Source organism: Mus pahari, chromosome 11 (genome assembly GCF_900095145.1).
Source record: "Mus pahari chromosome 11, PAHARI_EIJ_v1.1, whole genome shotgun sequence".
NCBI classification, from domain to species: domain Eukaryota; kingdom Metazoa; phylum Chordata; class Mammalia; order Rodentia; family Muridae; genus Mus; species Mus pahari.
In genome coordinates, this window is record NC_034600.1 from 2,728,929 (window position 1) to 2,741,451 (window position 12,523).

A 12,523-nucleotide genomic window follows, 5' to 3' on the forward strand; every position below is an offset into this window, starting at 1 on the left:
AACCTGTAACCATGGTGCTGGGGAGTGTGGGGAGACACAGAGAAGATGCCTGGGGCAGCTGGCTGGCCAGCTTCAGTGAAGCAGTGAGCTCCAGGTTCAGTAAGAGAGTCTCACAGTCAATGAGAGGGAAAGTAACTGGGAAGATGCTCAACTTGGACTGGCCTCCTCACCCACATACGCTCACATAAGCATGCATACTGTCCCATCCAAGGGATATGCATACACACTCAAAGGGGAAAAAAAAAACAGAAAAGGCAGAAATCACTATCTTGGTTTTTAACAGGAAGCAACATGGTTATTGCTCTGAGCCATGTGGCATCCACTGTCAGATAAGAACAATTTTAAAACCAAAATAACTGGTTTAAGGGCAAGAGGATGCAGATTCCATCCCATGCATCCAGGAAGAGGCTCTCCACCCTTCGTGGGAGTTTACCCACAAGGAGATCTGAGTCTTGGCCTCTGAGGTTGGTGACAGTTTTTCTGTCCCGTGGGACTGAATCTAGCCCTGTCGCCGTGGTGACAGCAACGGAGAGGGAAGGAGGCATGGAGAATCTTCTTGTCTTGCTGATGCCTGCATGGGTCATCTTGGAGTCTCGAACCTGTGAGCCAGAACGTCTTCCTGAAAATAGTTGTCTATCCTCTATCCTCTTCACACCAGATGAAGAGCAATGGAGCCTTGGGGACTCCTCTCTCTCTCTCTCTCTCTCTCTCTCTCTCTCTCTCTCTCTCTCTCTCTCTCTGTGTGTGTGTGTGTGTGTGCCCAACTGCTATCTTTACCAGACTTGTGAATTGCCTAGAAATGGCTTTATCTCCTTCCCAAACTTGAAGATGTTTTACAGTCAAGAGACTCTAAGATGGGCAGAGGAAGGGACACCCAGGCCACAGCTCTCAGACAGAGCCTCCTATGTTCAGTTCCTGAAGCTAAGGTGTTGGGATCAGCTTCTCCAGTTCCTTCAGTCCTCTCTTGTTTCGGTCAATACTGATTTCCACTTCCAGGGGCTGTTCAAATGCTGATCTCTTGATTTTGGTCAAACTCCAAGAAATTATCAGTTACTGAAGCTGAGTTTTAAACTGCTGAACAGAAAAGTATTTGCTCAGTCAGGATGCGATACAAAGATTCGGGTGTTGGTTACTTAGTAACAGTCAGTTAGCTATGGTGTTAGCTAGCTGTTTTCTGTCAAATGTAGCTAGCAGCCTGTCTGGATACCCAGAGGAAGGGCTGTCTCTTTTCCTGGTGCCTCTAGCTTCTTCTTCTGTGTGCTTCTGGATCCCAGGTAACCCCAGCTGGAGGCACACTGCTGACAAGCTGTGGTCAAGAAGTTGGAGTCTACATTTGGAAGATGAGAATTTGAAAACCTGGATGGAAACCCAGTAGCACCTTGTAAAGTGCCCCAACAGAGCCGAGCAGGCTTGGTGGACATATGGGCTTGATTTCATCACGCACACGCCTCCTTACTCTTTGTCTCACTGCCTCATTGAGGAAAACCAAGAGCACCTAACTTTCTCTGGGACCCCAAAGCCCCTCTTCTTCATGCGTTTACTCTCCCAGTCTTCCCTGTGCTCATTTAGCATGGATTCGGAAACTGTGGATGCTTCTGTGAAAAGGCCAAGCCCTCTTTTCCTACATCTACTCTGACAATGAGGTGCTCTGGGGAAGAAGGGAGGGAAGGGGAGAAGGAGGGAGGGAGGGAGGGAGGGAGGGAGGGGGGGAGGGAGGGAGGGAGGGAAGGAGGGAGAGGAGGGAGGGAGGGAGGGACAGAGGGGAGGAGTCATCTCTGACATGGCAGTACCTTCCTTATTCCTTGCTTGGCTCTCTTTCCCTGGCGTTCAGCTCTCACTCCACTTCCTTCCAGATGCACATGCCTCTCTGCTACCCACCACAGAGATCCCTTTCTCAGTCTCATGCATCTCAGAAAATGCCTGGATGTTGTGTTTATTAAAGATGCTCCCCAAACTGAATCACATCCAGACAGCAGCCTGCCTCCTTTCCCCTCACAGCACCCGAGCGCGCGGCAACCTTGTCTGCCTCTTCAGTGTCTCAGTTCGGATGTCCGTTACTGTGAAGGCACACCATGACCAAAAGAACTCTTATAAAGGATATTTATTTGGCACTGGGTTATGGTTTCAGAGATTTAGTTCATTATCATCAAGGCTGGAGTATGGCAGCTTGCAGGCAGGCATGGCGCTGGAGGAACCAAGAGTTCTGCACCTTTATCTATAGACATCCAGAAGACTATATCTTTCACACTGGGAGGAGCTTGAGCATAGGAGACCTCAAAGCCAGACCCCAAAATGACCCACTTCCTCCAATAAAGGCGCACCTACCCCAACAAGGTCAGACCTCCTCATAGTGCTGCTCCCCAGAGGCCAAGCATATTTAAAACACCGAATTCCACTCCTTCACTGCCTAACCTTGGTTGCTTTGGAACTTGCTCTGTAGACCCAGCTGGCCTTGAACTCAGATCTGCATGCCTCTGTCTCCTAACTGCTGGGATTAAAGGCATGTGACACCATTCCTAGACATTAGCTTTTCTTTAATTCCTTTTCATTATAGCTCTTTATAATCGTGGCCACTATTCCTTAAGATCTGGATTAAAGGCATGTGTCAATCCAGATCAAAATTGTGTGTCATCTGCCTCAAGATCTGGATCAAAGGGCTGTGTCTTCCAGCCTCAAGATCCGGTTCAGGTGAGCCCTCCATTTCTGGATTGTAGTTCATTCCAGATATAGTCAAGTTGACAACGTAGAACAGCCGTCATGTTCAGCTTACTTGAAGCCTCTCTGTTGTCCAGCAAGAGTGCCTGAGTTGGAAAAGGCTCGTTTGTCTTTGAGTCCTGCTCCATCTCCGTCTCACCACTGAAAGCCTTGTGGGAGCATCACCTACATGGTGTCATGTGACCTTCTGATGGTGTCATGTGACCTTCCTTCTTCCTCTGTGGGGGAGGTGAGAGGGATGTGAGGTAACCATGGAGGAGTGAGTCTTCATGTGCACAGTTCATACTGCCGCATGGCTTTCTCTTAGCAACTCCTTTGACATTTTAAAATCAGTATTGGAGATTCAACTCACGACCTCACATGCTAGCCAAGGGCATTTGTTTTTATCCTTAGTTTTAACTTTTGAGACACTTGTTCTTTTTTTTTATTTTTTATTTTAGCTTTTCTTTTCTATTTTTAATAAGATATTTTCTTCATTTACACTTTAAATGCTATCCCCTTTCTCGGTTCCCCCTCCAAAAACCCTCCCTTCCCTCCCCCTTGCTCCTGCTTACCAACACACCCACTCCAGCTTCCTGGCCCTGGCATTCCCCAATACTGGAGCATAGAACCTTCACAGGACCAAGAGTCTCTCCTCCCATTAATGACTGACTAGGCCATCCTCTGCTACATATACAGCTAGAGTCATGAATCCCACTATGTGTTTTCTTTGGTTGGTGGTTTAGTCCCAGAGAGCTCTGGGGGTACTGGTTAGTTCATATTGTTCCTCCTATGGGGCTGCAAATCCCTTCAGCTCCTTGGGTATTTTCTCTAGCTCCTTCATTGGGGACGCTGTCCTTAGTCCAAAAGATGGCTGTGAGTATCCACTTCTGTATTTGTCAGGCACTGGCAGAGCCTCTTAGGAGACAGCTATATCAGGCTACTGACAGCAAGCTCTAAGTTGCCCAGCCAGATCTTGAACTTGTGACCTTTATGTCTTATCGTGCGGTCTGTGCTTGATTTTCTGAACATCCAGGTACATATCTGCTCCACTCAATTGTGATAAACTCCAAGTTTACCAGTAAGGCCTTCCCCCAAACCTATTTGACTTAAAGATGAAAATAAGACACGGAGCAAAACAACAATAATGTCATTCAGAGAAAGCTGTGTCACCGGCACATCTATGCTATGTGAGTGTGCACATCATTTATAAGGTGAGGCTGACACCAGGTGGCAGTTACCTGTACTGGAGTCACGCTCACAGGGACCACACCTCCTTCCTGCCGTGGTCCTGTAATCACCTTCTTTTGCCAACCTCCCTGATTCTATTACAAAGAACCAAAGGTTGGAGTTGGTTCTGAGATGCTTGAGGCAAGAGTGGAGATAGCTCCTGGGTTTATTTATGTCAGGCTGGGGCTAAGGTTCAGGGAAGTGACAGTTGGCAGGAATGCTGGCTACTGCCAGGCTGTGGCTGAGAGCTTGGGTGGGCTAGGCACAAGTGGCCTGACTGTCATTAGCAGGAAGGGCTTTGCTGTCTTGGAAATCCAGGACACTGAGGTAGATAGAGTCTATATGATCAAAGAGAGGAGAGAGCTCAGGGAAGATGAGAAAAACCCGCTCGCAACAGCTCTCCAGGCTGGCCTCTCAACCTGAGAAACAAGTGGATTAAGCAGAATCCTGTATGTCCTTGTCAAGAATGGAATAATTCCCCCCAGTGGGTTCCATATCCAGGGTGGCTTCTCTTTAAACATGTATGGCTGGGAGACTGCACATTTATCTTTTTGGTCTTTGAGAATATGAGTATTCACAGATGAAATAATGTTTGTATACAGGCAGTGTGTTAATTTTTGTCAACTCGACACAAACTAGAGTCACTTGGGAAAAGAGAACCTCAAATAAACAAATGCCTCCATCAGATTGGCCTATAGGCAACTCTGTGAGGGCATTTTTAAGTTAATGATGGATGTGGGAGGGCCCAGTCCACTGTGGGCAGTTCCACTCCTAGCTGGGTGGTTCTGACATGTCTAAGAAAGCAGGCTGAGCAAGCCATGGAAGCAAGTCTGTAAGCAGCATCCCTCCATGGTCCCTGCCTCTGCTCCTGGCTGGGTTCCTTCTGATTTCCCTCAATGATTGACTATGATCATGGTGGATAAGCAAACAAACTTTACCTCCCCGACCCAGGTTGCTTTAGGACAGTATTTTAACACAGCAATAGAAGTGAACTAGGACCCCAGAAGAGACCATACTTGCTACAGTGATGTGGTTTTCGCTCACTATCCCAGGACATCCTCTTTCCAGGTAGGCACTGAGCTTGCTGATCAAGCTGCCTTGCCCCTGAACCTTTCAGTCTAAGGATCCCATCCCACCATCCATTCTCTTGGATATATATTTCTTGATAAGAAAGTAAATGATCTATTTCTCCATAAAAAAAAAAAAAACCTACCAGAATCTAGAGTTAGTTCTGTGGATGCTTTTTATAATTCCTTTATTTGCATCAATGCTAAATCACATTGCTCCATGGTGTTATGAAAGCTTAGTCTTGAAGGTTGAAGGCTGGCTGGTATTAATGAATGGACAGTATTAATACTGGGTTAGGCAGGGTTCTTCAAAATCCCCCAGTGGTTCTGAGACATTCCTAATTTCCCTGAAGATTTGTCTTGGTAGTCTTTACTCTTAAGAAAGACTCTGAAATATTATTTGCAGTTTCAGAGTCCATTCCATAACAGCACACACAGGAAGGTCCGGGCATACTTGACCCAAATGTACATAGAATCTAGGCTTAAATGATGAATCCTCTGCTAACTGTCCCTGAAATGCTAAAGGGCTTGCTATGTGAACTGTGCCCACCTGCCCACTGTCTGTTGGTGAGGTCACACAGCTAAGCACACCTTGTAACTTATTTGAAATAAGAAAATGCAAGGACATTTGTAGGAGGCATGCAGGCACTTGGGCTCACAGATAAGCACTAGGGATCTTAAGCACTCGGGGTTGTCTCTTCAAAGAGAGCGATGTATAACCTGCCTCCCATCCAGATGGCTGGGAGCAGATGAGTTAAATGGCCTGGTGAGTTTTGCACTTTCAGTGTGGCTGAGGCCATGACAAATCCTTCCCTAAATCCTAATCTTGAGCCTGTTTCTTTTGAGGCTGGTTTTTCAGGGTATCTACAGAACCTGTCTTTATAGAAGATATCACTTGTCTTTTATAAGTTTTGATGATATGTTTGTTGTGCTCACTGGATTGAGTTAATTATCACCAGGAAACTTTTTTTTTCCAGATTGTGGTATGCTTAAATATGCCTAAAATAAAGATCAGGCAACACTGGCTACTGAGTTGTGGCTACTGAGTTGTATTCAGCAGAGCTACCTTCTTGCGTCTTGTGAATCGTCATCCTGCTGGCTGTGGTGTTCCCAGAGACCCCTATAAACATTTGTGAAGGTCGTGCCTCAGCACACAAAGATAGATGCCAGCTGTCCTAGTCAGGGTTTCTATTCCTACACAAACGTCATGACCAAGAAGCAAGTTGGGGAGGAAAGGGTTTATTTGGCTTACATTTCCATACTGCTGTTGATCACCAAAGGATGCAGGACTAGAACTCAAGCGGGTCAGGGAGCAGGAGCTGATGCAGAAGCCATGGAGGGATGTTCTTTACTGGCTTGCTTCCCCTGGCTTGCTCAGCTTGCTTTCTTTTACCAGCCCAGAGATGGTCCCACCCACAAGGGGCCTCTCCCCCTTGATCACTAATTGAGAAAATGCCTTACAGCTGGATCTCATGGAGGCATTTTCCCAACTGAAGCTCCTTTCTCTGTGATAACTCCAGCTGTGTCAAGTTGACACAAAGCTATCCAGTACACCAGCCATAACTGACTGTATCTCAAATGTCAATTTCAAGTATAAAAACATCCAGAATAGTCATTATACAATGCTTGCTACGTTCATCTTCTGAGAATATCAGAGGATGTGCATTTAACACTGAAACACTGCATGCTTGGAAGCACCCTTACTTTGTGTTGCACTGTCTAGAAGCGCATGATTTTATTAATCGGAATGATCAAGAAGTGTCATATCGTGAGGACAGTCTGATTCTCCAAGCTCTCTTTTCCTCTTGGGAATGCGGTTGTTTTCTGGGATTGTTATCCTTAGTCCTCTTACACAGCCGAGCTTTCCAGCGAGGCCCTTGGCTGCAGGTAAGGTCCCCTCTGTACATAATAAGCTCATGCTCTCATATGCTTCTTTATGGCTTTCAGCAGGATATATCCTCCTGGGCACACTCTTTTGCTTGGATCATCTGGGGCTGGTTTATTTTGCTTTTAGGCATGGGTCTTCTCAGATCTAAACTCGGTCTCTGATTCAAGACCATAGGCTGTTTACATTTTGAGGACTAATGAAAATATTTCGCCTTAGTTCCTAAAAACAATAAATTAATCAGTACTCTTTGTTCTTAACTTGGCAATTGGCTGAAAACTTTATTTTGGGAGATGTTGCCAGGAGGTAATTTAGGTAGAAAAGAACACATTTTTCTTAGGTAAATCTTTCAGGTCTGTGGGCAGAGCACACCTTGTGGCTGATTGGAATGTATATTCAACACAGGCTAACTAGGGCCGGATGATCCTCAGTTATTTCTAAGAGTTCTATAGAAACACACATATGCACATATAGTTGCTTTGCCTCTATGGTTCCAATTTCACTGTTGAAGACTCGATTCTTATTAAAAATGCACATCTAAAATTCTTAGGCAAATGGATGTATCTGGAGGATATCCTGAGTGAGGTAACCCAATCATAAAAGAACTCACTTGATATGCACTCACTGATAAGTGGATATTAGCCCAGAAACCTAGAATACCCAAGATACAATCTCCTAAACACAAGAAAATCAAGAAGGAAGACCAACATGTGGATACTTCATTCCTCCCCAAAACAGGGAATAAAATACACATGGAAGAAGTTGCAGAGACAAAGTTTGGAGCTAAGACGAAAGAAAGGATGGACCATCCAGAGACTGTCCCACCCGGGGATTCATCCCATAATCAGCCACCAAGCACAGACACTATTGCATATGCCAGCAAGATTTTGCTGAAAGGACCTTTATACAGCTATCTCTTTTGAGGCTATGCCAGTGACTGGCAAATATAGAAGTGGATGCCCAGTNNNNTCTATAGGATAGAACACAGGGCCCCCAATGGAGGAGCTAGAGAAATTACCCAAGGAGCTGAAGGGGTCTGCAACTCTATAAGTGGAACAACAATATGATCTAATCAGTACCCCCAGAGCTCATGTCTCTGGCTGCATATGTAGCAGAAGATGGCCTAGTCAGCCATCATTGGGAAGAGAGGCCCCTTGGTCTTGTAAACTTTATATGCCCCATACAGGGGAACGCCAGGGCCAAGAAGTGGGAGTGAGTGAGTAGGGGAGCAGGGCTGGGGAGGGTATAGGGGACTTTTGGGATAGCATTTGAAATTTAAATGAAGAAAATATCTAATAAAATATTTTTAAAAAATGCACATCTAAACCAGAAGCTTTACAAGTGGTTGATAATTTCTGCTCAGGAAATTTTACTTTTTTTTTTTAATTCATTGAGTAATTAGCATGTCTGTAAATTATCTTCCAGATATTTTGATCATGTTAAAACAAATAATTCTGCTTCTGTATCACGTTTTGTACATCCACCCATCCATGATTTTATGTTCTTGCATTAGGGAGCTGGATCTCTCTGCGATGTGGAATGCTACAGCAAGCACTGGCTAGCCTGACACAGATTTGCCTGAACCCCAACATCTTCCCTTCTCTAAGGTAAGACTGGGATGTGGAGGGTTAGGTTATTGTAGACCTGTCTGGTCTGAGTTAACGAATTTTGATGATTTGGAAAGGAATGTAGATTTAAATGCATAGGGGGTAATTTAGGGAGTATAATGAGGACACCACTATGCCCTGTGGCAGAGCCTTTGTGACCAGTGTGGAATCAGGTATCTGGGTGGATGGACCTGCAGGAGCTCAGAAATGATGGATGCTGGGCATCAGACACTGGCAGTAATGTATGATCCTGGTCAGAATGCAGGCAGCTATTCATTCCACCCACAGACCACCCCTCAGCTCCCGAGGGCTGTGACAAGCCAAATAGGTAGCTTTTATGGAAGACTGGATTTTTTTCCTTTCTTTCATTTTTCTTTTTAAAGTGACAATAGACTTTTTTTTTCTATACAACATACTGTGATCACAACTTGCCCTACTTCGTCTCCTCCTAGATCCATTCCCCCTTCCCACCTGTCCAACTCTACATCTTCTTCTCACTCCTTAGAAAACAAACAAGAACAGTGGAAAAACAATCAAAAATAGAACAAAAAAAAACAAAGAAAAAGCACACACAGAGAGACACAAACACACTCACACACAAGACTGAGGGCGGGGGGAAGGGGAGAGGGAGAGAGATCATAAAAATCACACAATAATGTATAAAAAAGCAGAATGTATAAGCAAAAGGTGAATAAGGTAAAATAAGAAAATGATCAGACAAAGCATTATGAGACCAAAAACAAAACAAAGCAAAACAAAGCAAACAAAAACCTCTAAAAATACCACTGAGTTTGTCTGTGGTTGGGCAGTGTGAAAAGAAGGCGGGCCTGAAAGTTTTAGAGAAGGAGACAGGGGACAGATAGAAAGAGACAGAAGATGGAGAAAGAAAAGAACCTGATGCACGTGGCTTGAAAGAGTCATAGGTAGCCATGAATATCATAGAAGCACAGTAGAGTAATAACGTAGGGTACATTTGCCCCATCTAGGTGGGCAGCTTGTATTTATATTAATTGAGTTTTAAGTTCTTGGTGTGGGCATTTTAGAGGTTGAGGAGTTACTGTTATAAATTTGACTGATAAACTACAAACCTCTGGAGTCTTCATTTAATGGAGTTAGGAATTTAGAGCCAGTGGCTGCCAGTCTCAGCAGGCTAGCTGCAAGGGCTAGCATGGGGCAGATGGCCTTGGAAGATACAAGCTGAACCACGCGCAGGAAATTGGGCAGACCGCCACTTGGGGATAGCCTTGGGGGCAGGGAGACTGCATTGCTGGCACATAGTAGGCACCTTGAGCATGGATTTTTTTTAAAAAAAAATAATTACACACTACAAGCAGTTATCAACTGGAGATAGCTGCTGTCTTAGGGATGAGGGCCTTGTGTCCACTTCCCCTCTCAGCGCTGGGGTTCCATCTGACTTAGATCTCTGAAGGTCTTGTCCTGTGTGTGCCGCATCTCTTGTGAGTTCATTTGTGAGCCAACCCTGATGTGACTAGAAGGCCTTGTTGTCTTAGTGTCCTCAATCCCCGTTGGCCCTTACGATTGTTATGCTTCCTCTTTGGCAAAGTTCCTTGAGCTCTGAGGAGAGAGATTTGGTAGGGAAGTCTCACTTAGAACACGGTGTTCCAAGTTCTCTTACTGCTCATTGTCCAGCAGTGGGTCTCTCTCTGTCTTTGTTCTTCTCTACTGCAGACGGAGGCTTCTTCTCTGATGATGACTGAGTAAGACACTGATCTATGGGTAGAGCAGAATCCCGTCTCATGGAATGGGCCTTAAGTCCAATCAGAGAGTGGTTGGTTACTGCCATAAACTCTGTGCCAATATTGTACCAGTATTACTTCGGCAAGTCACGGTTGTAGTTTGAAGAGTTTGGAGATAAGTTAGTGTTGACCTTTCTCCTCTGATAGCAGGCTGGATATCTTCTAGTACCATGAACACTATTTAGTAGGGGTGAAGACTATAGGTGGGTACCAGTTGGACTTCCCCATGTTCAATGAGTTGTGTAATTGTAATCTTTGACAATAGGAACTTAGGTTTATAATCAGCTTGTGGAGAGCAACCAAAAACCTTGGCAAGAGTCTGGGTTGTTTGTGGGTTCCCAAGAGGGTCTCTTTGTTCAGCAACTCAATTAGATCCAATTCCTGGCATTGGACATGATATATATAGACTCAAGTTGGGCCAGATATTGGTTGGCCGTTCTCTTACTTTCTGCTCCCTTTCTATCCCTGCACCTCTTATAAGCAGGGAAAATTGTGGGTCAAAGGTTTTGTGGTTGGGTTGTTATTCCCATCCCTTCATTGGAAGTCTTGCCTGATTACAAGAAGTGGAGTTTCACTCCTTGAGCTTCCTTATGCAGCTCAAGACCTCATGCCATAGGAATGGTACCACCCACATTGAGTTCTGCCAAATCAATTAACAGTCAAGATAATCCCTGGTAGAAATGTCCATTGGTCAGTCTGATCTAGGCAATTCTTCAATGGAGACTGTCTTCCCAGATGACGTCACGTTGGGTGAAGTTGACAAGGGAAGCTAACCAGGATGGACTGTGAGCTGAGGCCAATGTTAAACACACAGATTTTCTGCTGTAGGGAGTTCCATCAGTGGCTGGTATTAGTGACACTTATTTTCTTTCTTTTTTTTAACTTATTGTATTAGATATTTTCTTCATTTACATTTCAAATGCTATCCCAAATGTCCCTTATACCCTCCCCCAACCCTGCTCCCCTGCCCACCCACTCCTACTTCTTGGCCCTGGTATTCCCCTGTATGGGGACACTTATTTTCTGTAACCCAGAGATCTAAAACTACACTTCTCATGTTTCTAGGTTCCACTAGACAACCATTTGTTTCTAGCAGAGCCCATGGTGAAAGGGACTCTTGAGTAGCTGGTTTCTTGACCAGAAATCACTAGGAATATGTGGAGTCCTAAAACAATTTTTAAGTGGTGTGGGTGTTTTCCTTTGTGTGAAGGGGGATGGACTTGTAGGGGTGCTGTAGTGTTACACTACAGAGGTCAACCTTGTCAGACTTCGTTTATTTATTGAAAACATGAAAGCCCAGTGAGACCATAGCGATAGCCATGATCTTATGGAGGATTAGATCACATGGGACCAGGGCTTTAGCCTGCTGTCCAAAACCAATGTTTGGAATAGGATAAAGGAAGCTGCAAAAGGCAACATGACATAGCCCCCTGCCATTTTCATTAAGATGTTTATATGGGGCGGGGTCGTGTTGAGATGCTTATCCTGGGAGGGACTGTGTTTCCTCTCCTTTGAAAATGAAGACCTGGCTTTGGAGGAGGCCACTACTGTTTGGTTGAAACCCATGCTTTTCTTCATGTCAATTTTATTTGGCCTCTAGGGGGAAAACCCAAGGCTTCTGCCTCCTTCCTCTTCTCCTCCAGGCTAGTTGTGACACAATAGGTTTATAGCGTAATGTACAATTGAACATGAGTCATGTTTGGCTCCTGAGAGACAGGCATTGTCCAGTGCTGCTGAGTTTTGGTGTATCTGCTGCTCATAGATCAGGGTAGAGGAATGGCTTGCAGAGAAGCCGGAATGGTTAGTCTCTGTTGCCAAATTGACTGAATGTATTATCACCATGGAAACACACCTCTGCATGTGCCCATGAGGATGTTTTCAGATATGTTTGTCTGAGTTAAGAAGGCCCACCCTGCATGTGGGAAGCACCGTCGCTGGGCTGAGGTCCCCAGTGGGGTAGAAAGGAGAGTGTAAGATGCACACCAACATTCATCTATCTGTCCCCACCTCCTGACTATGGATGCAATGTGAACAGCTGCCTTGAGCTCCTGCTGCTATGACTACCAGGCAAAGATGCACAGGGACTAAATCCTCACAAGGTCAGCCACAGCAAGCTCTTCCTTGAGTGGCATTTTGTTTCACTGAAAAAGAACAACTCCTACATAGTCCTAAGAAGACACAGCGAGAGCTTAGTCTTGCTTTCTCTGTGTCTGTGTGATGTTGGGTAAGTGTACACATACCTTCAGTCCTGATTGGCCTTTCCTTCAGAGTTGACTGCTTCAT